This window comes from Eurosta solidaginis, chromosome X, assembly GCF_040869045.1.
Source record: "Eurosta solidaginis isolate ZX-2024a chromosome X, ASM4086904v1, whole genome shotgun sequence".
In the NCBI taxonomy this organism is placed as follows: Eukaryota; Metazoa; Arthropoda; class Insecta; order Diptera; family Tephritidae; genus Eurosta; species Eurosta solidaginis.
This window is the reverse complement of record NC_090324.1, coordinates 109995661-110013638: the sequence shown is the minus strand read 5'-3', so window position 1 is coordinate 110013638 and position 17978 is coordinate 109995661. Positions and strand designations below refer to the sequence as shown.

The following is a 17978-nucleotide window of genomic DNA, read 5'->3' as shown; positions in this document are numbered from 1 at the left end:
AGTGCTCAGGAACCTACATACCAAATTTCATCAAGATACCTCAAAATTTACTCAAGTTATCGTGTTAACGGACGGACGGGCGGACGGACGGACATGGCTGAATCAAATTTTTTTTCGATCCTGATGACTTTGATATATGGAAGTCTATATCTATCTCGATTCCTTTATACCTGTACAACCAACCGTTATCAAATCAAAGTTAATATACTCTGTGAGCTCTGCTCAACTGAGTATAAAAACAAGTAAGGAAGGCTAAGTTCGGGTGTAACCGAACATTACATACTCAGTTGAGAGCTGCGGAGACAAAGTAAGGGAAAATCACCATGTTGTAAAAAGAACCTAGGGTAACCCTGGAATGTGTTTGTATGACATGTGTATCAAATGGATAAAGGTGTTAATGAGTATTTTAAAAGGGAGTGGGCCTTAGTTCTATAGGTGGACGCCTTTTCGGAATATCGTTATAAAAGTGGACCAGGGTTGACTCTAGAATGCGTTTATACAATATGGGTATCAAACGAAAGGTGTTAATAGGTGTTTTAAAAGGGAGTGGGCCTTAGTTCTATGGGTGGACGCCCTTTCGGGATATCGCCATAAACGTGGACCAGGGGTGACTCTAGAATTTGTTTGTACGATATGGGTATCAAATGAAAGGTGTTAATGAGTATTTTAAAAGGGTGTGGGCCTTAGTTCTATATGTGGATGCCTTTTCGAGATATCGCCATAAGGGTGGGCCAGGGGTGACTCTAGAATTCTTTGGTACGATATGGGTATCAATTGAAATGTGTTAATGAGTATTTTAAAAAGGAGTGGGCCTTAGTTCTATATGTGGACGCCGTTTCGAGATATCGCCATAAACATGGACCAGGGGTGACTCTAGAATGTGTGTGTACGATATGGGTATCAAATTAAAGGTATTAATGAGGGTTTTAAAAGTGAGTTGTATATGTGAAGGCGTTTTCGAGATATCGACCAAAATGTGGACCAGGGTGATCCAGAACACAATCTGTCGGGTACCGCTAATTTATTTATATATGTAATACCACGAAGAGTATTCCTTCCAAGATTCCAAGGGCTTTTGATTTCGCCCTGCAAAGATTTTTCATTTTCTTCTACTTAATATGGTAGGTGTCACAACTATTTTACCGAGTTTTTTTCTAAAGTTATATTTTGCGTCAATAGACCAATACAATTACCATGTTTCATCCCTTTTTTCGTATTTGGTATATAATTATGGCATTTTTTTCATTTTTCGTAATTTTCGATATCGAAAAAGTGGGCGTGGTCATAGTCGGACTTCGGCCACTTTTACACCAATACAAAGTGAGTTCAGATAAGTACGTGAACTGAGTTTAGTAAAGATACATCGAATTTTGCTCAAGTTATCGTGTTAACGGCCGAGCGGAAGGACAGACGGTCGACTGTGTATAAAAACTGGGCGTGGCTTCAACCGATTTCGCCCTTTTTCACAGAAAACAGTTATCGTCCTAGAATCTAAGCCTCTACCAAATTTCCCAACGATTGGTAAATTTTTGTTAGACTTATGGCATTAAAAGTATCCTAGACAAATTAAATGAAAAAGGGCGGAGCCACGCCCATTTTGAAAGTTTCTTTTGTTTTTGTATTTTGTTGCAACATATCATACCTGGAGTTGAATGTTGACATAATTTACTTATATACTGTAAAGATATTAACTTTTCTTTTAAAATTTGAATTAAAAAAAATTTTTTTCAAAAAAGTGGGCGTGGTCGTTCTCCGATTTTGCTAGTTTTTATTAAGCAGACATATAGTAATAAGAGTAACGTTCCTGCCAAATTTCATCATGATATCTTCAACGACTGCCAAATTACAGATTGCAAAACTTCTAAATGACCTTCTTTTAAAATTGGGCGGTGCCACGCCCATTGTCCAAAATATTACTAGTTTTCTATTCTGCGTCATAAGTTCAACTCACCTACCAAGTTTCATCGCTTAATCCGTATTTGGTAATGAATTATCGCACTTTTTCGATTTTTCGAAATTTTCGATATCGAAAAAGTGGGCGTGGTTATTGTCCGATATCGTTTATTTTAAATACCGATCTGAGATGAGTGCCCAGGAACCTACATACCAAAATTTACTCAAGTTATCGTGTTAACGGGCAGACGGACGGACGGACGGACATGGCTCAATCGAATTTTTTTTCGATACTGATGATTTTGATATATGGAAGTCTATATCTATCTCGATTCCTTTATACCTGTACAACCAACCGTTATCCAATCAAAGTTAATATACTCTGTGAGGTCTGCTCAATTGAGTATAATAATAAGATTTGCAATGCTTAACACCCGTTCATATAAGTGGTTCTATAACCACGGCCGCTGCTGTAGGTTTCTCCCAATCGAACACTAATTCCTATCCCTTTCCCAAACAGATGCAAAAAAAATAGCAAATAAAGGCAAAAAAAAAAAAAACATAAGCACGCAAAAAAAGTTCGTGTACTAAATAGGTAAACGTGGTGTATTTTTGTATTGCACTTAGCGCTTTATCCCTCGATGAGGCGCCGCATCTCGGAGAGCCGTGCTGAAAAATTACAGTAAAATACCTACGTCTTTACCTAACGATTGATAAGGACAGATAGTAATTTGATCTGCCTTCAAATGCCGAACGAGATGTATTACAGAGAGCAGCTACTTTGGATGAGTTTCGGCGTTTAGTCATGCGGTCATGGGCAGGGCCGTAGAGAGAAAATCCGGTCCCGGGACTAAACAATTTACGGCCTCTCTATAAGAAATCCACTAATACATTTGATTAATTTGAATTAATGACGTCTCATGCATGAATAATTATTGATGAATTACGCCAAAAAAATTTTCCCACATCAACTAAATGATTTTTGGACTAAGAGCTGAAAATAAAATTAACACAGAATATTTACTATTTATACTATTTTATTGTAACGTAGAAATAAAATTCTCTTTTAACAGCTATATATTGTTTCAAATAATCTTTTCTAGTTACATTTTAATATATTTCTGATAAATTTAATGATGACTATACATTTTATTTATTCAATATAGAAGGTTCGTATATCAAAGAGTGGCTTTTCTTGCTTTTTTCGCTGCAAAATTTTTTATAATAATATCCAAATTTAACAGTCTTGCCAAAACGGATTCAACACAAAGCGTGGCAAGTCCTAAAACTCGCTCTTTAGATGAACACGATCTATGAAAGTTTTTCATTCTTGAAAGAACGCTGAAGGAACGTTCTGCACTAGCTACAGTGACAGGTATAGTGCAAAAGATACGTAAAGCAATACAAATGTTGGGGAAAATTGTATACAGATTTTGAACATAGACGGCATTTAGCAATTCCAATGGTGACAGACCTTTATCAAAATTTGCTTCGTAAATGTGTTTCAAGTGAACTATTTCGCATTCTAAGCTTTGAGAAATCTCCGACTTCCGTCCATGTCTTCAAATTGCCACAAAAAGGAAGACGTCTCGCTCAAATTTCTCATAGCTGCAAATCGTTCAATAATGCCAGTGATTATCGAATCAACGATCACCAAGAATGTATTGGTTTTAAAATAAGATTCTGAATCATCCGTAATAATCTCATTTAAATTATCTTCAGAACGTCCTTTGGGTTTTCTCTTTCGAATGTCCGGAAACTTTGGTGAGATGTTCAATTGAATAGCAAATTTTTTGCATTCGTTTAAAATTGTTTCCCATTGGTTTCTGATCAACTTCAAATCAGCTAATAAGGCATCTAGATGTCGGACCTCAACATCTATTGTGGCGTCTCTAGCTTGGAGGACCACGTTCCTTTCATTAATGGTAGTCAGTATTTAAACCAAATTGAGGACAGTAAGATACATTCGAAGTTGTTGATGTACTTCAGAATGCCGGTAACATCTCCGTATGCTTGCGCAGTCAAATTTTTTTTTGAGGATGTCCGATCGTTGTGGACTGCTGCAGAAAATAGTATAACATTTTTGTACAACTTCGAAGAAAGTAATTGCAGTCGTACAACATTCTGCAGCATCAACACCACATAAATTGGGACTTTGGGTTGCACAAGACAAGTAATCAGCATTCGAGTTTTTGTCGAGAATGTGACGTAGTGCTCCGTTGGAAGCTCTTTTCATATTGGCGCCGTATCGTACCCTTGTGCACGAAAATCTTCAATCAATTATGGCAAATTGCATCAGCGATTTTCTGACCAGTTTTTTGGTTACAGTTCACGAAAGCCAAAAACCGTTCTTGAATTGTAAAATTTGTTGATTTCGAATTGAAATGGAGGTAGCGCAAAATGAACGTAGTCAACGTGACTAGCATCAGGCATAGCATCAACGATAATAGCAAAATACTTGGCTTTCTTGCCTTGATTTAATATAGTTTCCTTCATGGTGCTTTGCACAAATAAACTCGTTCTGAATGTCTGGGGAAAGATAGTGAACTTGTAAACGTTTGTGCTACTGTTGTGAAATCCTAACATTCTCCAAATGATCTCTAAGTATCGGATCATATTGGCTTATGAGATCTTAGATGCTCAAAAAATGTCCGCCGCTTCGTTCACCAAGATATATACACTGAAAGAAATGGTGCTAGTAAAATAAGCATTTCTGTTCTGTTGTTCTTGACTTAACGGAGATGCGGTGAAATTGGTCGAATTATGGTTAATTCGACCGAGTTCTTTGTCAAGCGAACAAATTTGTTTAGTCATTTCAACAGAAGAGAAACTGTCGCTCTTAAGTTAACAAAATTCTATAAAAATTTCAGATTCCTAATCAATCTAACTGATTTTTCTGTTAACACAACTGATCTTACAGGTCATTTCAACAGCGAACAGCAGTCAATGCATGATCAAATTTCAAAGAGAATTTTACGCTCACTGCTCTCTCTACTTTATACCTACTTATGACGATGGTGTCACTTGTTTAAAAAAAGAAAAAACACCAAAATAAAAAAACCACCAAATCGAAAAAACACACAAATTGGGAAAACAACAAAAAACTAGTTTTTCAGTTATCAATACAAAATATAATAACCCTTTTTTGAATTTAATGTGCATAACACTGCAAAAAATTATGCGATACCGGGACACTTATTTATCGGGTACAATTTTGTAACATCTCCTCCAAGCGAAATGCAAAATTGGCCCCTCTTGTTGCAAAAGTTTTGTTTGAACGAACAGGATTTTTCCAAAATTACTAACATTTTTTAAGAACTCATGAGCTTAACACCAGCTTATAATAATTGAATTTCAATTATTATATTTTCTAAGAGAAACTGAAAAGAAAGAAACATTTACTGGCATATTGCGATGGACCATTTCGAAAACCGCCAACGTAATCATCAGGCAATTTTGTAATGTTATCAAAGGTTTCACCGGGATTCGAACCGTGAATCACATGGTGAAACTGCAATAGCCTTTAACCGCTAGGCCATCCTGCTGGTATTTGTTTTCATGCTTAATTCAGTTTTTCTCATTTCTACACTAACAACACAATTGAGACATTTTGTCTCAATTCACGGTACCGATATCGAAGTCGTTTAAATAATCTGGACTTAGATACAGAGTTGGTGGTATTGTTCGAAGACTTTTTGAAGATGAACCTTCATCAGTGTCACCACGAAAACTTTACGACTTCGGATCCATGTAAACATGCATTTTTGTTTGATGTTTTTATTGTCTCCTCAAGCCCAGGCAAAAAATCATTATCAATATTCGTTGTCGTATGTCTTAGTATCCCAAAATCGCGGGCCCCCGAGAAACATATTTTTGTTTGATGTTTTTATTGTCTCCTCAGGCCTAGGCAAAAAATCGTTATCAATATTCGTTGCTTTTTAAATTCGGCTTAAAATTTTCACATGGAACCACTAAAGACTCTCCTAAATTAAAAAAATGGCTTAGTACCTCTAAAACGCGGGCCCCCTGAGAAACCCCGGGCCGGGGGAATCCCCCATGCTACGCGTGCCTTATATGGTCGCCAAGTTTTAAAACTACTCACTGGAAGAAGCTACAGGCCTGCCAAAATACTGCTCTCAGAACCGCCACGGGCTGTCTTCTTATGTCCCCAGAACACCATCTACATAATGAGGCGAGAATACTCCCCATCAGGAAGAGAAGTGAGATGCTAACCAAACAGTTGCTGTTGAATACCCAGAAACCTGAGCATCCAAACAGGTATCTGATTGATGAGCCAACACCGCCCAGGGGCTTAAGAAGTCATCTCCGTAAGCATTATGAGGAAATACGGCGCCTCAGAACTCAGCCGTATGAAGCTAAAAAACACAAGCAAGTCCTCAGTGAACTCCACAAACAGGCGTCAGACCTTTATGCCGATAATTGCCCGGTGAATCCAGTACTCAAAAAACAGTACCCAAACCTTGCGGAAGAAGAACGCACACTACCCAGGGAAACACGAGTCACTCTAGCTCAACTTCGATCTGGATACTGTAACAGGTTAAACTCTTACCTATCCAGAATCAACCCCGACATAAAAAATGTATGCTCCGCTTGCAATGTGTTCCCACATGACACCAACCATCTCTTTAATTGTATTGTGGAACCAACGCCTGCAACACCCCTCTCATTATGATCCACCCCTGTTGAAACAGCAAGTTTCATTGGACTCCCGTTAGAGGATATTGATGACAATTTGTGATCGGTCGCACCTATTGGATGGGGCGAAGCACTGCTACAACAACAACAGGCTCGCAGCCGTCGATATTTCCTGCAACTTGGATCGTGTGCGTAAAAAAAATTATCAACGCAGCCTGTAGGCTATTTGCCTAACCCAACGTGTGGCTTCAACCCATGCCCCAGGGCCGGGCTTCATCATTTTATCTAATATGGTTGCCATAGCGATGCCCTTAAAATTTCGAAAGTTGCTACGTGTACATCATGCATTGAAATTATTTCGGGTTTCTACTACGTGCTATATCACCACAGCAACCAAAACTATGCAAATGCATATTTGTTGTGTTACAAGCTGTGATGTAATATATTGAATACGTATGCGTAGAAAGAGTTTAAGCTACATTTGTTGGCGCATATTTTTGCATATTTCATAATAAATGCATATTTCTGAATATTTCATTATAATTGCATATTTTTGCAAGTTTCGTGATAAATTCATATATTTGAATTTTAAAGGTTTTTTATAATTTTAAATTTAGTTCCAGCTGCGATAAAAATTAAAATCGCCTTTAACTTTTGCGCTTCTCAACACTTATCGAAAGCTAAAAATGAGCAAAAGTAAAATTGGTATTTTTGTGTTACTTCTTCTTATAAGCATACATGTGAGCTAGAAAGAGAAAACACTTCATTTCGCTTTTGTTCTTGCCCGTTTTCAAAAAGGTGAGTTAATACAAGTGGTGGTAAAGGAAAGTATGTGAGTAATGCCAAACTCAACGCGAGTTCAAATTGATAAAGAATGCGAATGATGATTTTGACATTTAACCTCCAGCATTACCAGATATGTACGTACGTATGTCGGAGTGCCACCATTTGTAAATATTCGTTGGCTTTGAACTTTAATTTGTCAGTTCGTGGAATTCGAACAGTTGTTGGCACTTGTTAAAAATACCTGAACATTTTCTTTAGTTGATTAAAGACTGCGTTTGCAAATTTAAAGTTAAAGTAAGCACTAGTTTCTGGAAACAATTAAATGTTTATATTAATATGAACTAATCTTTCTTTAGATAATGCCAAAGGTAAAAGAAAGGCTATCTTCTAAGTTGGCAAGGTATGTGTCTGAGTTCCCAGTCTTCACAGGTGATGGAACATATTGTATTGCAACCTTTGTGATAAAATGGTGAATGCAGATCGTAGATCCTGTGTGATGCAGGATTTGCAAAGCGCCGGGCACAAAGAAAGAGCCAGCCTGCATTCCAGCTTATAAGTCCAATCACAACAATTATTAACAGAATATACATCGAAAAGTGCGGAATTCGCGAAAGATTTTTGTGAAGCTTTTGTATCGTCCGATATTCCTTTGTATAAAATAAGAAATTACCACCTGAAATCATTTTTTAAGAAATATATTGCTATAGACTTGCCATCAGAAACCAATTTGAGATCTACAGTCAGCAGTTTATATGAGCTTACAATAAAAAATATCAAAAACGCTATAAATAACCAATACCTATGGATCTCAATGGACGGCGTCAGGCCGATATGTTGCAAACGATGAGCAAGTCGCAAAGCAAAAATGTTTGATAAACAGAGCTTTATTAGACGCAGTAAATCACTGCTCAATAGCTCGACCATTTGCGGATTCAGTTGACATTTTCTTACCAGATTTAAACAAGGAGGCTATACTTTTTTCATCACTGATGCTGCCCCGTACATGGTGAAAGCTCAAAAGCCATTAACGGTTTTTACCCGAAAACATTTCATTTGATGTGTTTAGCAAATGGATTGCATAGGGTATGTAAGGAAATTCGCAGCAGTTTCCCAACTGTTGACCGACTAAAAGCAAGCGGAAAAAGATCATTTCTGAAAGCACCCTCACGGTTGGAAATTTTTAAAGAAATAGAACCCGAACTACCCTTGCCGCCACAACCAGTCATTACGCGGTGGGGGACATGGATAGAAGCCGCAGTTTATTATGCAGAAAACTGTCAAAAAATAGAACGGATCGCTAATATGATTGATGCAGAGGATTCACCATCTGTGAAAGATATGCAAGAATTACACCCCTATTATGAACTCATACGATACACGATAAGAGCGTGCAATCTGTTATACCGTATTATGAAATAAATTCTAGCGTGTGAAACCCGATCGTTAGCGTTTATCGTTTATCGTGGTATTGCCATGCGCTAACTATCGCATCAGCTGTTAAATTTTCTACGCTAGCTATCGTTGATAAATTATTGCACGATAGTAGGGAGCTATTTAAATAAAAGTAAATATATAATATTATTACAAAATCCAAAAGAATCAAACTAAAGCCTCATTCTCAATACTCTGTTGCAACACCCTCGGCAAGAAACCTTAAAGTGGGACAAACCTTCAAAATATTTGGGATGGATGACCTATTTTTACGGACGCGCAAACTGCCTTCTACCTCTGTTAATACATATTCTGAAATCTATTTTTTTATTAAACTTGAGTTGCCACACGTGATTTTTTCGAACAAAACTTGTAGTATAAATGTTTGACATAACATTTTAATAGAGAACTTGTAAGCTATAGAAAAGTAAAGAATAAAATTGCTGGAAAGTAATTCACCATCGGAGCAACTAATCATGTAAAATTCGGCAAGTTTAATTCTCGTAGCACTTTATTTTGAAACGATTCCAAAACAACTCAACCTTTTATGCTGTCGGAAAGATCAACATTAAAAAAGGATGTTTTTTACTATCTTATTAGATTCGTTCGCGTGAGTGAAAATTGGTAAAAACTTGAACAAAATGTTATAAATTTTGGAAAAATCCTGTTCGTTCAAACAAAACTTTTGCAACAAGAGGGTGCAATTTTGCATTTCGCTTGGAGGAGAAGTAGCAAAATTTTAACCGGTATAGCATAATTTTTTGCAGTGTTATGTTTACTTTTAGTATGTCAAGTACTTACATTGTAGAGTTCATTTCAATAAGATGGGAAGCATCTCTCAATTTTTTCTTTCTATGGCCTCTATGCGAGTTTCGTCAATTTGTTCATTTGAGTTTATATAAAAGGCAACATAGGTTACAGAAAACATTTTATTATTACAGCTTTTAAAACCTTTTGCCACTTTTACGTACAAGGCAATTGAACTGCTAGTATTTACGTTTTGTTTTGCTATCTGTTTCGTACACTGAAAGAAAAAGACTGGTAAAATCAACCGAAATTTCTGTCAATTTTTATCAATCGCAACAAGATGTTGAATCAACTGCGCACAAATCGTTGATTCGTAATTGACCGTTTTATTAGTCAAATAAACACATTATACTTTACACATAGTTTTGTTAAATTAACAATTATTACTGCCGCTCTAAGAATACCAATAAAATCTGTTAATATGAAAGGGATTTCTGTTCATTCGAAATAACTAGCGTAAACTGTAAAATTAACAGTGTTTATCGTCGATATGACACTGACAGCGAAATCTACTGAAGTAACAAATATTTTTTTTTTTTTACTAGATTAATAGCGTCAAATTTTACATCGACAGAGTTTTCTGTTCATACCTATGACATTAATACCTGTGGAACAAATAAAAGCCGGATATATATATATTTTTAAACTTACGTATTTTTTTTATTTGTATAAATTACACATAAGTACATTTCATTTCTAATGATTTTATTGCTATATTTAGTAATATTAATTAAAATAATAACTTAAATCTGAATTCAAATAAACAAAACTTGTTCCGAATCACCATCGAAAGCTTTGTACAAAAGTATGTTGCCGTATATATAGGTAAATATGTGAATACATAAATACGCATGCTTGCTACATATATATATGTATAGGTACATATTCACACACGCGTTAGTACATGCTCTAGCGAAAATAAGAGCATGCACCGTTTGTTAAACCACATTGGCATCGGTTTCAAAGACTTTATTTCAACTTTACAATTAAACATTATACACATACATTAAACATTATACACTTTATTACTTTCTTTTATTAAACGCACTTTCACCATATTTTATTTTTTATACAGCCTTATTCCGCATTTCAACTTGGATGGGAATTTTTTCCATTTGTCAATTATGGTATTCTGTGTTCCAATCTCTTTCGATCCAACTTCGAATCGCTCGATTTTGTGTATTCTGCATTTCGACCGTAGTTCCGTTTTTCTAAGTAGCAAATTAGTTGACGGAAAAATATTTTCTTTTTATTTTTTTATTAATTTATAACAGAATTTTAACAAAAATATAAGTAAAACTTGTTAAGAAACGAAGAAGGCTTGATGATGATTGTTTTTTATATGTTTCCAGGTCAAAAACAATATGTCGATGTCGAAGTTCTTGGACGTGTTTGCCCCGCAAAAGTATCTAACAAATACTTCAAAGCATCCGTATTAAGTCGAAAGTTTTTTATGAATCTAAATAAGAAAATAAGTCATTAAACTTTACCACTTTAAAGTTCAAGTTCTTACAATTCGTCACTCATCTCAAATGGATTACAGAAATCTCGCAATATTTGCCTTTCCATTCTCGCCTGGTCATTTTCGTATGTGTTGCTTTCCAACTCCACAAATAATGCAGCGGCTATTGATTCCATTATAATAGACAGCTATAATTTGTGTCTGTTCGTTGGTTCCAGTTATATGCCAAAGCAAGCTCTGCGGCAGCAGAGGAAGGTGAAGCGAAAACGTAAACAATCCTTGCGCAAAGAATAAATAAATCTTTATAAAGTATTTTAGGCCAGTGCAATGAAATTAGCATCCATAAAATTCAGAATATGTTAACTATATTCATGCAGGAATCCGTTTTAACAAAACTTGGTGGCCACGGCAGGGAATCGGCCAAAAGAACGACAAAAACATGCTTACACTTCAAAAAAACATAACACTGCGGCAATATATTCTATTGCTTTTTTTTTGTACAAAATGGCGTGGATAATAAAATATAAACGTATTTCAGGGTTTTTTACAAGTTTTGTTTAATTTATTTTGTTCCAATGTTCACACATTCCGTACAAACAGCTGATTTCGAAAAATCATTTGGTCTTCCTCTTCTCGTTACGATTCTGTCGTAATGCAGAATAACAAACTTCAATTGAAGGGGAGCGTAGAACGGGAACGTAATCGAAATGCAGAATAGGGGTGATAATTTATTTAATTTATAGTTTTGAACTTCCCCGCGCGTCACTTTACTGCTTATTCTCAATTTCTTCTCTCGAATGTAGAGTTGCCACACGTGATTTTTTCGAACAAAACTTGTAGTATAAATGTTTGACATAAAATTTTAAATAGAGAACTTGTAAGCTATAGAAAAGTAAAGAATGAAATCGCTGGAAGGTAATTCCCCATTGGAGTAAATATACATTTAATTCGGCAAAATTGGGGAAATGGTCTCAAAAAGTTTCATAAAGGGTATAGCGGAAAATATATGGTGAGTGTGCCCTGGATAGAAGCCGCAGTTTATTATGCAGAAAACTATCAAAAAATAGAACGGATCGCTAATATGATTTATGCAGAGGATTCACCATCTGTGAAAAATATGCAAGAATTACACCCCTATTATGAACTCATACGATACACGATAAGAGCGTGCAATCTGTTATACCGTATTATGAAATAAATTCTAGCGTGTGAAACCCGATCGTTAGCGCTTATCGTTTATCGTGTTATTGCCATGCGCTAACTATCGCATCAGCTGTTAAATTTTCTACGCTAGCTATCGTTGATAAATTATTGCACGATACGTAGGGAGCTATTTAAATAAAAGTAAATATATAATATTATTACAAAATCCAAAAGAATCAAACTAAAGCCTCATTCTCAATAATCTGTTGCAACACCCTCGGCAAGAAACTTTAAAGTGGGACAAACCTTCAAAATATTTGGGATGGATGACCTATTTTTACGGACGCGCAAACTGCCTTCTACCTCTGTTAAGACATATTCTGAAATCTATTTTTTTTATTAAACTTGAGTTGCCACACGTGATTTTTTCGAGCAAAACTTGTAGTATAAATGTTTGATATAACATTTTAATAGAGAACTTGTAAGCTATAGAAAAGTAAAGAATAAAATTGCTGGAAAGTAATTCACCATCGGAGCAACTAATCATGTAAAATTCGGCAAGTTTAATTCTCGTCGCACTTTATTTTGAAACGATTCCAAAACAACTCAACCTTTTATGCTGTCGGAAAGATCAACATTAAAAAAGGATGTTTTTTATTATCTTATTAGATTCGTTCGCGTGAGTGAAAATTGGTAAAAACTTGAACAAAATGTTATAAATTTTGAAAAAATCCTGTTCGTTCAAACAAAACTTTTGCAACAAGAGGGTGCAATTTTGCATTTCGCTTGGAGGAGAAGTAGCAAAATTTTAACCGGTATAGCATAATTTTTTGCAGTGTTATGTTTACTTTTAGTATGTCAAGTACTTACATTGTAGAGTTCGTTTCAATAAGATGGGAAGCATCTCTCAATTTTCTTCTTTCTATGGCCTCTATGCGAGTTTCGTCAATTTGTTCATTTGAGTTTATATAAAAGGCAACCTAGGTTACAGAAAACATTTTATTATTACAGCTTTTAAAACCTTTTGCCACTTTTACGTACAAGGCAATTGAACTGCTAGTATTTACGTTTTGTTTTGCTATCTGTTTCGTACACTGAAAGAAAAAGACTGGTAAAATCAACCGAAATACTGGTCAATTCAGCCGAGATTTCTGTCAATTTTTATCAATCGCAACAAGATGTTGATTCAACTGCGCACAAATCGTTGATTCGTAATTGACCATTTTATTAGTCAAATAAACACATTATACTTTACACATAATTTTGTTAAATTAACAATTATTACTGCCGCTCTAAGAATACCAATAAAATCTGTTAATATGAAAGGGATTTCTGTTCATTCGAAATAACTAGCGTAAACTGTAAAATTAACAGTGTTTATTGTCGATATGACAATGACAGCGAAATCTACTGAAGTAACAGATATTTTTTTTTTTACTAGATTAATAGCGTCAAATTTTACATCAACAGAGTTTTCTGTTCATACCTATGACATTAATACCTGTGGAACAAATAAAAGCCGGATATATATATTTTTAAACCTACGTAGTTTTTTTTATTTGTATAAATTACACATAAGTACATTTCATTTCTAATGATTTTATTGCTATATTTAGTAATATTAATTAAAATAATAACTTAAATCTGAATTCAAATAAACAAAACTTGTTCCGAATCACCATCGAAAGCTTTGTACGAAAGTATGTTGCCGTATATATACGTAAATATGTGAATACATAAATACGCATGCTTGCTACATATATATATGTATAGGTACATATTCACACACGCGTTAGTACATGCTCTAGCGAAAATAAGAGCATGCACCGTTTGTTAAACCACATTGGCATCGGTTTCAAGGACTTTATTTCAACTTTACAATTAAACATTATACACATACATTAAACATTATACACTTTATTACTTTCTTTTATTAAACGCACTTTCACCATATTTTATTTTTTATACAGCCTTATTCCGCATTTCAACTTGGATTGGAATTTTTTCCATTTGGCAATTATGGTATTCCGTGTTCCAATCTCTTTCGATCCAACTTCGAATCGCTCGATTTTGTGTATTCTACATTTCGACCGTAGTTCCGTTTTTCTAAGTAGCAAATTAGTTGACGGAAAAATATTTTCTTTTTATTTTTTTTATTAATTTATAACAGAATTTTAACAAAAATATAAGTAAAACTTGTTAAGAAACGAAGAAGGCTTGATGATGATTGTTTTTTATATGTTTCCAGGTCAAAAATAACATGTCGATGTCAAAGTCCTTGGACATATTTGCCCCGCAAAAGTATCTAACAAATACTTCAAAGCATCCGTATTAAGTCGAAAGTTTTTTATGAATCTAAATAAGAAAATAAGTCATTAAACTTTACCACTTTAAAGTTCAAGTTCTCACAATTCGTCACTCATCTCAAATGGATTACAGAAATCTCGCAATATTTGCCTTTCCATTCTCGCCTGGTCATTTTCGTATGTGTTGCTTTCCAACTCCACAAATAATGCAGCGGCTATTGATTCCATTATAATAGACAGCTATAATTTGTGTCTGTTCTTTGGTTCCAGTTATATGCCAAAGCAAGCTCTCCGGCAGCAGAGGAAGGTGAAGCGAAAACGTAAACAATCCTTGCGCAAAGAATAAATAAATCTTTACAAAGTATTTTAGGCCAGTGCAATGAAATTAGCATCCATAAAATTCAGAATATGTTAACTATATTCATGCAGGAATCCGTTTTAACAAAACTTGGTGGCTACGGCAGGGAATCGGCCAAAAGAACGACAAAAACATGCTTACACTTCAAAAAAACATAACACTGCGGCAATATACTCTATTGCTTTTTTTTGTACAAAACGGCGTGGATAATAAAATATAAACGTATTTCAGGGTTTTTTACAAGTTTTGTTTAATTTATTTTGTTCCAATGTTCACACATTCCGTACAAACAGCTGATTTCGAAAAATCATTTGCTCTTCCTCTTCTCGTTACGATTCTGTCGTAATGCAGAATAACAAACTTCGATTGAAGGGGAGCGTAGAACGGGAACGTAATCGAAATGCAGAATAGGGGTGATAATTTATTTAATTTATAGTTTTGAACTTCCCCGCGCGTCACTTTACTGCTTATTCTCAATTTCTTCTCTCGAATGTAGAGTTGCCACACGTGATTTTTCCGAACAAAACTTGTAGTATAAATGTTTGACATAAAATTTTAAATAGAGAACTTGTAAGCTATAGAAAAGTAAAGAATGAAATCGCTGGAAGGTAATTCACCATTGGAGTAAATATACATTTAATTCGCCAAAATTGGGGAAATGGTCTCAAAAAGTTTCATAAAGGGTATAGCGGAAAATATATGGTGAGTGTGCCCTCAGATTGTGACCTATATCGGAGGTTATGATATAAAAACTACTCGATGAGCAAACTCTATCCATGCACTTTTCAGGACCGGCTTGCCCTTTGACCTGGAGATATTAAGCAAAATATGCGTATAAGCAACTTTTTTTCAAAAAATCATATCTCGGAAACTAAAATTGCTAGAGGGATCATATCAACGCGAGGCTTTAGGTCATTTATCGAGGCATATTGCCCAATTTTTTTTTTTTAATTTTTGGAATATATTTTTCATTAAAAATGTTAAAAGGCAAAACTATAAATCTTTTTTTTAACGATCCCTGAGAGTTACAATGACGAATAAAATATATGCTAATCGCCTTAATGTCCGCTCTTGCTCAAAGAAAGTACGCGAGTAAGAAAATTGGTGCAACAGTTTGGAAAAAATAAAATATAATTTACCCGCAATGGCTTTCCATTTTATTAAAGTAATTCTCTTGAAAACATTGCAAAACACTGTGGAGAGTGGATATATGTACATTTGTGGTGCATATTCTGAACGGCTTACAAAAATTGGTATTTTTTAACCAGAGTACGATTTTCTTTGGAAATATTTATTGATAATTTTTTGTTGGCGTATACATATATGTACCGTCTACAATTAATATGAGCTGATTACTTTGAATATTGAATAATATTTTTGCTGTTCGCTTGTCTCCGATATAAGCTGCTGTGGAGTAACTGCATTATATCCGAAATAATAATCCTTTTCAAAACTTGATTAACTTTTGAAATTTTTCTGAAACTTGTTGGTGGTGAGATAAGCCAAAAATACTAGATAGTGTTTGGTTTGATTTCCCGGTCTTTAATTTTAACAAAAATGTAAATAAAGTTTGGGTTACAGAATGTGTGCTTGCATTTCGCACAGACGTAAGCAACGAGCTTATGTTTGATATACTACACAAAGCTCTTACTTGCTTCTTGAACATATCGTGTTCGTTCACTCTGCAGAATAACTACAACTGTGACTTCTTTGACGTTGTAATAATTTCCAATTAAATGATCGGACAACACCGATCACCTTTTGGTATAAATATTTGTCTTTTAATAAATAATTGTATTCGTGTTTGTAATAGTATTAACGTACTACCAGTGGCTTTTCGATATATTACGCAATATATTTGAATAGATGCAACCTGTTGAAAGGGAATTTCAATGTAATTATCATTACTTTGGTGTTTATATTAAATTTCACTGATACCACTGGTATCAAAAGCCTCCATTCTTACATTGGTTTCTTCCGTGCTTGAACAATATTCAGCAGGTGATGTACATTTCGCATTAGAGACTGTTTTATTCAACATAACAGAAATATTACGAAGATACTATTACAAATTTTGCATTTGTCCAACTTTATTAGCCAATATATGTTAAATTAGAAACTAACTGGCGTTTTTTACGTATTACGCACGAAAGCAAATATTCGGATCAATTTTTACTTACAAAAGACTGGTCGCGCCATGAATATACGTATATATTTCCACTCTCCACAGTGAATGTTTTGAAAAGAATTACTTTAATAAAATGGAAAGTTAAAAATAAATTATATTTTATTTTTTTCCAAACTGTTGCACCCATTTTTTCCCCGCGTACTTTCTTTGAGAGCGGACATTTAGGCGACTAACATATATTTTTTTCGTCTTTGTAACTCTCAGGGATCGTGAAAAAAATAGTTTTATAATTTTGTCCTTAAACATTTTTAATGAAAAATATATTCCTAAAATTAAAAAAATTAGGTAACATGCCTCGCTAATGACCTAAAGCCTCGCGTTTATTTGATCCCTCTATCAATTTTAGTTTCCGAGATATGATTTTTTGAAAAAAAGTTACTCATACGCATATTTTGCTTAATATCTCCAGGTCAAAGGGCAAGCCGGTCGTGAAAAGTGCATGGATAAGTTTGTTCTTCGAATAGTTTTTGAAACATAACCTGCGATATAGGTTACTATCTGGGGGCACACTTCCGCTATACCCTTGTGTTTTAATTTTATAAAAGCGGTATTCATGTATAAATTGCAATGCATCGTGAAATGCCAAAATTTTGTGCCTACTGCTATTTTCATGCTCAAGAAAAATGCAAAATTTTTCTTCAATGTCTGCGTACAGCGCTTAATAATACCAAAATGTAATCTTTCGATTTCAAAGTATTTTTGAAAGTATGTATGTTTTCTGTTTTTAAATAGTTTTTTTTTTTTTTATTTGATACTTTTATCATCACTGGGTGTGTACATTTTATACTTATATAATTTTAGTAAAATAATGTAAATAAATGTTATATTTAAAGACACAGAGTGAAAATTTCTGAAAGTGATTTTTGAGGAACAAAGATATTATTTGATAGCTATCGATAATACAAACAAATGCCCCTCTTCCATTTTTCCAAAAAATTCTGTATCCTT

At 34.6% G+C, this 17978-nt stretch overlaps 1 protein-coding gene and 1 pseudogene across 1 annotated transcript in view; both read right to left on the bottom strand.

Moving 5' to 3' along the window:
* Positions 1-11211, bottom strand: part of LOC137234507 (probable G-protein coupled receptor Mth-like 5) — a 78045-nt pseudogene extending 66834 nt beyond the window's left edge.
* The window catches only part of Pur-alpha (Purine-rich binding protein-alpha), a 1789254-nt gene that overhangs the window by 760035 nt on the left and 1011241 nt on the right, over positions 1-17978 (bottom strand). The window lies entirely within an intron of this gene.